The following is a 12,230-nucleotide window of genomic DNA, read 5'->3' on the forward strand; positions in this document are numbered from 1 at the left end:
AACTTCCTCTGCACTGCCCTTGTGAAACAAAGTGCTTCCAGTGGAAGACACATGACCAGGTAGAATTCCTGCACTACAAATTCATTCTTTCCTCTCCTAAGCCAAGCATCAACTTCTCTGCCCTCTAACTGAGATCCATACTCACAAACCCTGTTGTCTTTTTGCCACCTTCATCTCTCTTAATCCCTCTCCCCCTTTCTCGCCACCTCTACCCACTCAGCTCAGGATTTCTTCAAAGGAAAAATTGTCAAGATCTGATGTAGCCTCCCAGCCTCCGTCTTCACCCCTCATTTCCTTCCTCCATGGCTGAAACTGAGATTTTCCACCTGCTCGCCTCCTCTAGCCCCTCCACTGACTCCAAGGTCCCCATCACATCCCATTTCCTGAGCTCCTTTGCTTCCATCCTCACCCCCACCTTTATCCTCAACCTTTCCCTCTCCTCTATTTCATGCCCCTCTCAAAATAAGTATGCATAAGTCTGCCACCTTAATAAAAATAAAAATCCTTTACCCCTCTTGCTTCTCCAACTAGCACCCCCACTTAGCCCTTTCATTTCTCAACTCATAGAACACAGCCTTTAACTGCTGTCTCAAGTCCCTCTCCTCTAATTCCATCTTAAACCCCCTCCAGAGGGGGTGCCATCTTCTGCACTTCACTGGAATGGCTCTCAGATGTTATATACCTCTTCCTGGCCAAATCTCAGGGCCTATACTCCATCCTGCTCCTCCTCCATTTCTACCTCTTGGTTGTGTTGGACACCATAAGCCACTGCATTCTAAAAATTTTGTCCGCCTTCAGATTTCAAGTCACATTCCTCTCTTGGTTGTCCCACCTCTTTATTTGCACCTTCAGCACTTCATTCAGAGGAACTTCATCATCTCCACTACACCAGCTTTCAGTGGACATCCAAAAGAGCTCTAGTCTTTAACCCCTCCACACCTTATCTCTAGGTAATCCCATTCAAAATATAGCTTCAACTATCATCTCTGTGCTAACAACTCAGAGCTACTTCTCCACTACAAAAAGAAAAGGAGTACTTGTGGCACCTTAGAGACTAACAAATTTATTAGAGCATAAGCTTTTGTGAGCTACAGCTCACTTCATCGGATGCATTTGGTGGAAAAAACAGAGGAGAGATTTATATACACATACACAGAGAACATGAAACAATGGGTTTATCATACACACTGTAAGGAGAGTGATCACTTAAGATAACCCATCACCAGCAGCAGGGGGGAAGAAAGGAGGAAAACCGTCCACGGTGACAAGCAAGGTAGGCTAATTCCAGCAGTTAACAAGAATATCAGAGGAACAGTGGGGTGGGAGGGAGAAATACCATGGGGAAATAGTTTTACTTTGTGTAGTGACTCATCCATTCCCAGTCTCTATTCAAGCCTAAGTTAATTGTATCCAGTTTGCAAATTAATTCCAATTCAGCAGTCTCTCGTTGGAGTCTGGTTTTGAAGCTTTTTTGTTGAAGGATAGCCACTCTTAGGTCTGTGATCGAGTGACCAGAGAGATTGAAGTGTTCTCCAATTGGTTTTTCAATGTTATAATTCTTGACGTCTGATTTGTGTCCATTCATTCTTTTACGTAGAGACTGTCCAGTTTGGCCAATGTACATGGCAGAGGGGCATTGCTGGCACATGATGGCATATATCACATTGGTAGATGCGCAGGTGAACGAGCCTCTGATAGTGTGGCTGATGTGATTAGGCCCTATGATGGTATCCCCTGAATAGATATGTGGACAGAGTTGGCAACGGGCTTTGTTGCAAGGATAGGTTCCTGTGTTAGTGGTTCTGTTGTGTGGTGTGTGGTTGCTGGAGAGTATTTGCTTCAGATTGGGGGGCTGTCTGTAAGCAAGGACTGGCCTGTCTCCCAAGATCTGTGAGTGATGGGTCGTCCTTCAGGATAGGTTGTAGATCCTTGATGATGCGTTGGAGAGGTTTTAGTTGGGGGCTGAAGGTGATGGCTAGTGGCGTTCTGTTTTCTTTGTTGGGCCTGTCCTGTAGTAAGTGACTTCTGGGTACTCTTCTGGCTCTGTCAATCTGTTTCTTCACTTCAGCAGGTGGGTACTGTAGTTATAGGAATGCATGATAGAGATCTTGTAGGTGTTTGTCTCTGTCTGAGGGGTTGGAGCAAATGCGGTTATATCGTAGCGCTTGGCTGTAGACAATGGATCGAGTGGTATGATCTGGATGAAAGCTAGAGGCATGTAGGTAGGAATAGCAGTCAGTAGGTTTCCGATATAGGGTGGTGTTTATGTGACCATCGCTTATTAGCACCGTAGTGTCCAGGAAGGGGATCTCTTGTGTGGACTGGTCCAGGCTGAGGTTCATGGTGGGATGGAAATTGTTGAAATCATGGTGGAATTCCTCAAGAGCTTCTTTTCCATGGGTCCAGATGATGAAGATGTCATCAATGTAGCGCAAGTAGAGTAGGGGCATTAGGGGACGAGAGCTGAGGAAGCGTTGTTCTAAGTTAGCCATAAAAATGTTGGCATACTGTGGGGCCATGCGGGTACCCATCGCAGTGTTGCTGAATTGAAGGTATACATTGTCAATCTGTTTCACATTTGGTGACAGAGCCAGAAGAGTACCCAGAAGTCACCTACTACAGGACAGGCCCAACAAAGAAAACAACAGAACGCCACTAGCCATCACCTTCAGCCCCCAACTAAAACCTCTCCAACGCATCATCAAGGATCTACAACCTATCCTGAAGGACGACCCATCACTCTCACAGATCTTGGGAGACAGACCAGTCCTTGCTTACAGACAGCCCCCCAATCTGAAGCAAATACTCACCAGCAACCACACACCACACAACAGAACAACTAACCCAGGAACCTATCCTTGCAACAAAGCCCGTTGCCAACTCTGTCCACATATCTATTCAGGGGATACCATCATAGGGCCTAATCACATCAGCCACACTATCAGAGGCTCGTTCACCTGCGCATCTACCAATGTGATATATGCCATCATGTGCCAGCAATACCCCTCTGCCATGTACATTGGCCAAACTGGACAGTCTCTACGTAAAAGAATGAATGGACACAAATCAGACGTCAAGAATTATAACATCCAAAAACCAATTGGAGAACACTTCAATCTCTCTGGTCACTCGATCACAGACCTAAGAGTGGCTATCCTTCAACAAAAAAGCTTCAAAAACAGACTCCAACGAGAGACTGCTGAATTGGAATTAATTTGCAAACTGGATACAATTAACTGAGGCTTGAATAGAGACTGGGAATGGATGAGTCATTACACAAAGTAAAACTATTTCCCCATGGTATTTCTCCCTCCCACCCCACTGTTCCTCTGATGTTCTTGTTAACTGCTGGAATTAGCCTACCTTGCTTGTCACCATGAACGGTTTTCCTCCTTTTCCCCCCCCTGCTGCTGGTGATGGCTTATCTTAAGTGATCACTCTCCTTACAGTGTGTATGATAAACCCATTGTTTCATGTTCTCTCTGTGTGTGTGTGTGTGTGTGTGTGTGTGTGTGTGTGTGTGTGTGTGTGTGTGTGTGTGTGTGTGTGTATATCTATATCTATATCTATATCTATCTCTCCTCTGTTTTTTCCACCAAATGCATCCGATGAAGTGAGCTGTAGCTCACGAAAGCTTATGCTCAAATAAATTTGTTAGTCTCTAAGGTGCCACAAGTACTCCTTTTCTTTTTACTGTAAACAACCTCACCCTCCTCCTTGTCACTTAAGGCACATACTCTTGGCATCATCTTTGATTCAGCTCTCTCTTGAGACCCACGCATCCAGACTATTTAAATATCACTGCCTTTTGCTACAAAATACCTTACTCATCAGCACATGCTAGCTACTACAACCTTCCCCTTTCTCCTCTTGAGAAAACACCCTTACATCCATGTAAAATGCTGCTTCCAAGATCGCCTTGACTTTTCATAGCTTAGTCCCACCGTTACCTCTCTTATACATTATCAAGCTGACAATCTTCGCCTCTGTTGTGTCTATTAGTGAAATTTTCCCACAAGCATCATCATACTTTCTCCCATGACAGTTCTTAAGCATGGGAGCAACTCCCTGTAAAAATCCTCAAAGCCAGCCACCTTATCCTGCTTCAAATCTCTCTTTAATAATGATTTCTGTTGCAAGGTCTATAACACTTGACAGTGGTTAGGTAGCTGGTGTGTTGTAATTGTTGCTTATTACTCCAATCATACTTGTGTCACTATTACCTCGTTCTACTTCTGTTTTAGCCAGTTTTCTCTTGCACTTAGAGCATAAGTTCTCTAAGTAAGGAATGTATGTAGGTAGATACGTTTGTGCACACACACACACACACACACACACACACGCACACGCACACAGTCTAACACAATGGGGCCCAAATCCCTGATCAGGGTCTCTTGGTGCTACTGCAGTACAAAGCAAACAAATAATAATTTGACAAGTCAGTAGGGCCGTCTATGTAGCAGTTTAAAAAAAAAAATCATCCTCTATTGCCCCACCATCACCTCCACCAGTGGTAGCAGCAGTGGAATCGCTAGTGTAGAAAAGATACAGGCATTTGTACCAATATGTCATCTAAGCCTTTACTTGTATAAGTGAGAAGTGTTTTTTGTTAATTAATGTAACATCACAAGACCTAAGTACTATCAAATACTCATTTTGCAAAGACTAAAACAAACTAAATTAAATGACTTGACCAAATCACAGGGAGACAAATTTATGAGTAAACTGCAGCACTCCTAACTACAGTTCTATGCTAAATAAATTAGGCAGTGCTCCTGCTTAGATAGAAATAAATCATTATGCTCACATTAACACTTGAAATGGAGCAGGAACTAGCACAGATAACGCTCGGTACTAACAATGTTGAAGTCTTAACATGAGTAATTTTCCAACACAGCAACATTTCTTTTCACCAATTCAAAGAGAAAAGTGAACACACATTACCTGTCAAACACTGGCTTGCCTGTATCTTTCTATAACCTCTCATCTCAAATCACAGGGAAACAGCACATCAGCACAAAGGAAAATAGTGCTATTACTGGACAACTAAAAACATGCCAGCCTGAATGACTAAACATTTTGACCTGGTGTGGCCATGCTGATTCAAGACAGGGTATCCTGATGCAATTCTTAGTAAAGGTTCATCAGTTGCCATTTTAGATGCTCATATTCCAGTGGGCAAAGATCTGGTCATTTTATCGGAAAAGAGCCATTTCTGTCTTCCATTTCCACAATAAAAAACAAAACAAAAACACCACCGCAATATGTAAGGAGCAAATCCCTCTCTTCCATCCCCGCATATTAACTTAATTAGAGATCCATGGAGGTAACCAAGAGCAGAATGTGGCACTGAGCATGTCATTTTTTTAAACTTCCTAAGAGCAGATGTACAAAGTCTCAGGTTTCTCAGGATCAGTGTCTCAGTTCAACACTTTTTACCTTGTAAACTCTGTTTTTATGAGAGCATTTAGAATAAGAATATGACCCAAACGTTGTGACATACTTGCTTGGCTCAGTTTGAGCATATAAGGCCAAAATCTTTTTATCCAGAAAGGTTCAGCATGTGTTTCATTCGGTGTAAGTGCCTGATTCTTTGATCCTTAAGTCTTACAAGCAAAATGAAGCTTCCCCCCCCCACTAAAAACTAATTGGTGGGTTTAAGTTACACTGTGTTACATTTGTATAATACAGAAATGATGCATAGTGCAGCTTGTGTCAATTATACAATGTCATTTTTCTGAAAAATTGCCATTTTTATACTGTATTTATAAGCATGTTACCCTGAAAGAATACATTTACAGAGTTTTGGACTTGCACATTATTAAAAAGACACCAAGAAATTTAAGTTATTTTTAAGATGATAAATCCAGACATCAACAGGGACACAAAAGCTTAGTGAGGTGCAGTGATGGGTAATGACCTTTGGAGCATTAAAGGGCAGTATATAAATTTGCATCATCCATGATAATAAAAAATATGTAAAAAAAAAAAAGTCCATTACTCTCACCAGCCTCTGGATGAAGTTCCCACAGAAATCCTGGCAGCTTTTACTGACCAGACAAGGGTAGTCAAATGAACAAGGGGTTCATAAGTAGGAGTCTGAGTCCTATAAAACAGGCTGCAGATGAACCTCAGCCAAATACTTTTAAAAGATAAGGAAAGAAAGGCTACTGCATGAGGCCTGTACTGTGATCACTGATGTGTGAGGGGATATGGGAGTTTGCAGACCAAAAATAGCCCTGGGAGAACAGACCAAAAAAAAATCTTGCCTGGGGTATTTTGGTTGGGGGCAGATGGGAGGCGGCGGGAGAAAGTCTTCATCCTGAGAGGAGAGGATGAATTACCTGGGTTAAAAAGTAAATAAATCCGTAGCTGAGTAAGTCTAGGAGCATAGGGGACCCAAATGAGTAGGCACAAATTCAAGGTACAGGATGCAGATAGTGGGAAAAAGTTACAGCAGAGAGGACAAAAATAAATGTCAGTGATATACAAGAGCTGCACAGGTTGAAGGAGATGTACACCAGATTTCATTTTATTTTTATAAACAAGTGCTGTTGTCCATAGTAGCACTATAGATACATTTTAGTGACACACACTACTCTATGTGGCTCATAAAACCCACTGGCATTCCTGCAGTAGACCCTCAGTGGGGAGGCTCTAGCAGCCAAGACAGGGGGCCTTATTTGTCAGCCACATGGAGTCCAATGATCTGTGAGAAATCTGGCCCTAACTGCATGGATTCCTGGCCATCCCTGCAGAGGCATCTAACCAAAATACTGGTTCTCCCTGTCCTGTCCAGACACTCTAAGGGGAATAGAAGCCAAATATCATGGTTACAGGGAGAGCTGCACTTTAGAACCTTTTCAGTCCCTCCCATATGCACTTAAGGTGACAAGCCTCACTTCCTACATCTCGCCCAAGAGTGGAACAATACAGTTCACCCACTCTTGGACTGCATCCCTGGATGGCAGCCTTCTTTTTCCCCCACCATGCTAGCAATGACAGGCCCAACTGTGTTTGGCACCTGAAAGCGGTTTTCCTTTGGGGGACCTGTTACCAGCAAACTGATTTAGTGGCTCAAAAACAGCGTCTTCAAAATAAAGCATTATGTAATCACTCAAACCGTACATAGTATGCATTGTAAAAAGCTAAAAGCAATAAAGGTCTATATGCATATTTCCCCTTATTTAATCCTTCCTTGCAAACTTCAGTAAATGTCATTCTGCTCGGTTATCTTTATCTCTGGGGCGGGAAAAAGTAGACTTGCAGTGCTGTAGCATGTTGCCAGCGTCTAGAGGAGGGGTCTCAAAGTCCCGGCTCATGGGCCATTTGCAGCCCGAGAATCTCCCCACTGCGGCCCAAGGAGGAGAGACACATGCAGATACGCTGCAGGCAATGTCTGCTGCAGGTGCCGCCCCTCTTTGCTCCCATTGGCTGGGGGAGAGGGACAGAGATACCATCACTAGTCACCAGGAACAGTCAGCCATGGAGGCACCACCACTTCCCCCTCCCCCCCACAATGAATATAAACAAGTCAAAATACCAAACACAACTATCTGATGCCCACCTTGCTGCAATCCTGAAGGTTTCAACTGCTCAGTCACGGAGGCCAAACATTAACAAACTGACAGAACTGAAGTGTTGCCAGGCAAAGAATTGTATAAAGTTGTATGACAGTTTAATTATTTCTAAGAAATTCAAAATAAAAAATACAGCAAACATTTTCTTTTTTTGAACACCTTCAGTAACATTATTGGCCCACTGGGAGGATTTGAGAACTGGCACTGGCCCTAACGTAAATTGAGTTTGAGACCCCTGGTCTAGAGACTAACCTCTAGCCACTGCCAACAACCCATAACCTCCATTTCTGCCTATGCTAGCATCTGCTTCCATCCTAGGTTAAGTCTGGAAAAATTAACTGCACCAGCCTTTTGGAAACTGGCCAGGGATATTCCCCAATTAATAGCGTCTGCATTGTTTTTCCTCATGGTAAAGATAAGGCACACTCACAGAGAATGCCATTGTGTCATTTCCTGTTAGCTTCTCCCTTACAGCCTCCTTTGACTTAACTCTATGTAATCAGGTAGGATAATATTTCACAGGTAAACTGAGGCTCACATGATATTTTTAAGAAATATAGAAAATTCCCTTATTTTCCATACCAAGTAATAAAGCTCTGAGTAGCATTAACTACCCCCAATCTTTTTTTTTCTCCTCTTCAGAAAAACATTGTGAATTTTCAAGAGCTCAGGTGGCTAAAAGAGGTGCTTCATCCCCTTTGGTCAATTACTTTCCCTCAAATTCCAAACAGAGCCCCCACATTGCACAGGAGATCTGAGCTGGACAGGAATAGAATACATAGCTGCTACTTCCATAAAAAAATGCACTTCCTGCCCCCTTATCACATGGATTGATGTACATTTGTTTTTTCTTACATGAGCTTAACACACTTCAAAATATGGCACATTTTGACATTAAGCAATGATGTCAATGCAAATAGTCAGAAAAGTCCAACAGCTCTACTTTGCACAATTTTTAAAACAATAAAAGTACAAAAATATAAAATACATGGAAGTTACATGTTTGTGTTCCTTGGACAAGGAATGTTTCTAGAAATCAAAGGAAGGCAGCGGAAAGTGTGTGGAACTGTATTTCCTGTATATAAAAAGCAGCTTTTCTAATATACAAGAACCAGTGGCCAAGAGACATTGTAGCTTTATCAGAATCCCTAGAGAGTTTTGCTTCAAATGACATCATGAATTGAATATTCTTCAGGGCTGAAGTTTGGCTCATGGAGGTCAGCAAGATATTTTGCAATGAGGGGAAGTTTACTTAAGATCTGTACAAAAAAAACCAAACAAAAAAAAACCCACCCAAATACACCAAGGTTTAACTGGTAAGATTTATTTATTTTTTTTTTTTAAAAAGCGAGGGGTGGGAGGGACGGGGGAGGGGGAAATGTCAGTATGGAAACTGACATTCGATAAGGGAATAATTTCTACTTTCACAACAACCCATACTGCCAATTACTTTTGTAACAATATTACAGGGTGTTTTTCAAAAAGGTATTCCTGAAGCAAACAGAGCTGATTTTTAAAACAAGCTACTAAAAAAGAGCAGTACCACTATCATGTGGTTCAGACTGCAACCCAGCCCACTAAGGGGTTGTCACTTCTTACCCTGTACCCATAAGTGCCTCTCAGTGCTTTGCTACTGTAGCTGCCAGGATAGGATTAAAAGTCAGTAGCAGTAAGTCAGTAGCAAACATGCAGATCACACCATGAGTGACTGTGTGCTGTGCAACCATCCCTGGTTCAGCATCTGTGACCCCAGTGGCCTGTCTACAGCCCCACTCTGGTTTTCATCAGCCTGGGTTACAACCGGCAAAGTCACCCCAATGCATACAGAATCCCAAATTTCCCCAAAACTGTGTGCTCTGCAATGTCCAGCCCTCAGTATGTTTAGAGAAATAATAAGGTTTGTTTCTTCCTTTAAAGAGGAAAAAAAGAGTACATCACAGCTAATTATCTTAGCTGGGGTAAATATGCAAACACAGCACTGAGTTGGTTTATAGTAAAAATAAAACCATTTATTAACTACACGACATAGGATAAGTGATGCCAAGTAAAAGGAATAAAGTTAAAAAGGGTTAAATCAAATAAAAGTGAAAAACACAAATCTAAAACTTAATATAGCAAGGGACATGCTTTGTTCAAAAACGGTTCACCAAAATTTCTTCTTCCCAGCCATGGCTGACTTTCCCTCAGTCAGAATCTTCCATAGAAGCACAAGATGCTGGCTTCACTTGTTTTCCTATCTGAAATATCTTTGCCTAAAGCACATATATTCAAGCTTCCAAATACTTCAGGCCATTCTTGGTTCAAGGACCATCTTTCTCAGCTTGCAAGATCTCAGTTCCCTGTTTTCAGTCTAGCAATGCCAAAGATGGTGTATGTCTTTGCTTATATCTTCCAAAGTTCAGTGACTGTTTCAAGAGGCAGGATGACCTCACACTGTTCTTCCCTTCCTGTGCATTTCACATCCTCCTGTATATAATGGGACTTCCATTGTTTTGATTCCACCATGCTTAAATATATGACAGACAGGTAAATACATGCTTTCTCTCTGGTCTGTGAGGGAACCAACTTCATAATATCAGTAGTATCCATATCGTGTAGTGTCAATACATTAAAATTCAAAATGATATTAAATCACCAGCTGTCATTTGCTTTTTGAAAAGACCTCTTACACTTTTATAATACAGTAATATGCTACACAATCAGCAGATTCAATTGCTTACCACTGAAGGATCAGACCCCGTCTGTATTGTTTAGTTAACCTTTGAAATGGATTCTTAGGAAGGTTACCCCACAAAGTAAAGTTTATTCAAGCTGTGAGGAAGGTGACATGGATGCTGGTGGTAAAGGAAGTCTGCTCCCTCTGCATTCCCCCTTCCCCCCCCGCCCCGCAAGCTGATGTTTGCTAAAATCTAAGTGTTCTGTTTCCTGCAATCTTCTCCACTACTCTCTTCATGCTGCTTATATGTAAACTGAGGTAAACCCACATTCCTTTGTTTTGGACATACCTGTTTATCAACTTACCTGTTTATCAACTTCCCTTGATGTGTCTGGTTTAAAAACACAAATTAGTCATAATTTCAGCATCTCTTGATAACTCTCAATACACACCACGTACATATATCACACAAAAATAGTATCAGTCAGTGGGTTATCAGTTTTCAAATGATACCTCACAAGAAATATTCTCTACAAAGATTATTACAATAGCATGTGGAGTGTGAATACAGGGGTGCTTAGTGTCACAACCATCCATCCCACTCTACCCCATCCTTTGTCAATTAAGTGGATCAATTTATTTATTTCTGGCTTTGTGTCCCAATCACCAACTGTCTCAATAAGAATTATGACTTTAGAAGCAAAAAGGGATATGACCAAGTTCCTGGATCTTAGCAACACTGATTCATGGGGATTTTGAGATAATGAGTAATCCAGAGAATCAGTAAATTGTAAGATCACATTCCTAGCCTTCCATGACATATTTCATTAAGTATCTTATAAGAAATGTCCAGTTCTATTTTACATACTGCTTCCTCTTTCTCCAAATCAGAAATAATATTTTCTAAATTCATATCAGAAGTGCCCAATCTTTATACATTTGCTTTTAGTTCTTCTATTGAAGATCTTAAAATCAGTGCTAGAGAGAAGCATTCCTTACTTGGCTGAATTATGGAATTCCCTCCCCTCCCCCATGACAATTTAGTTGATGTAAGAGGAAAAAAAATAGGTTCTTTTAGTCAACTCGAATTTATACTATATTTTTCTATAGAAACCTAAACCTATTTACGCTTTTTCAATTAGTAAAACAGTTTTCTGAGAAAGTAAAGAATTTTCATTCTAAGGGAGACAATTAGCAAAGGCTATTTAAAAATTCTTGTTAAATACAGTTCTTTCTCTGAAATAAGAAAAACTACAGCCAGTACTAAGAGTGCTAATTTTAGAAACCAATCTAATAACTTGTCAGTAATATTGAACTCCCCATGACCCATAATAAAACAATAGTTTGGCATACAACAACACTAAAATAAGTACATGCCTGACATTTTAAGAAGAACATTTGCAATATTTAGAGGAACATGGTTTTTCGGGAGGCGGGGGGGGGGTGGGAGGAGGAAGAGGGCCTGTCCATTGTCAGTATTGAAAAAAGATTTCTCTGGTGTTTAATACTTCTTGACTTGCTTCTAAAGTCAAAAAGCAGACAAACCTCCATTACTTTAAAAGGAGCATCAGCTTAAAAGTTTTCAAAGTTTTCAGACAGAAATATATCTACTATAGGTTACAAATAGCCTCTAAGATTACTATGATTCAAAGAAGTTAGTACAACAAATTCCCTTTGCAGTTTGTTGCAACTTTGCGCATTTGACAGAATTTTCTACACACAGTTTTGGTGAAGGGCATTTGCACGTCCTCTCTCACCATAGTGATATCAGTCACTCGGGGAACTTTACATCCATGATCTTCCCAAGCATTGACAGAGGATATTTACCAGTAATGCAACTGCTGGTTGTTTTTCAGGGTTTGCAAGTAGGAGGATATCTCCCCTCCCCAGTTCTGCATGTAGCTGGTGAAGAACAGGAGCCAAAAACAGCCAGAGAAATGTCTCTTTCTTTCCTTTCCAGATTCCTTTATAGTTCACAAAAAGACTAGCAGAGC

General features: G+C 41.3%; 1 protein-coding gene across 5 annotated transcripts in view; it reads right to left on the reverse strand.

The window, feature by feature from the left end:
- The window catches only part of INPP5A (inositol polyphosphate-5-phosphatase A), a 444,123-nt gene that overhangs the window by 367,728 nt on the left and 64,165 nt on the right, over window positions 1-12,230 (reverse strand). The window lies entirely within an intron of this gene.

Source organism: Dermochelys coriacea, chromosome 7 (assembly GCF_009764565.3).
Source record: "Dermochelys coriacea isolate rDerCor1 chromosome 7, rDerCor1.pri.v4, whole genome shotgun sequence".
NCBI classification, from domain to species: Eukaryota; Metazoa; Chordata; order Testudines; family Dermochelyidae; genus Dermochelys; species Dermochelys coriacea.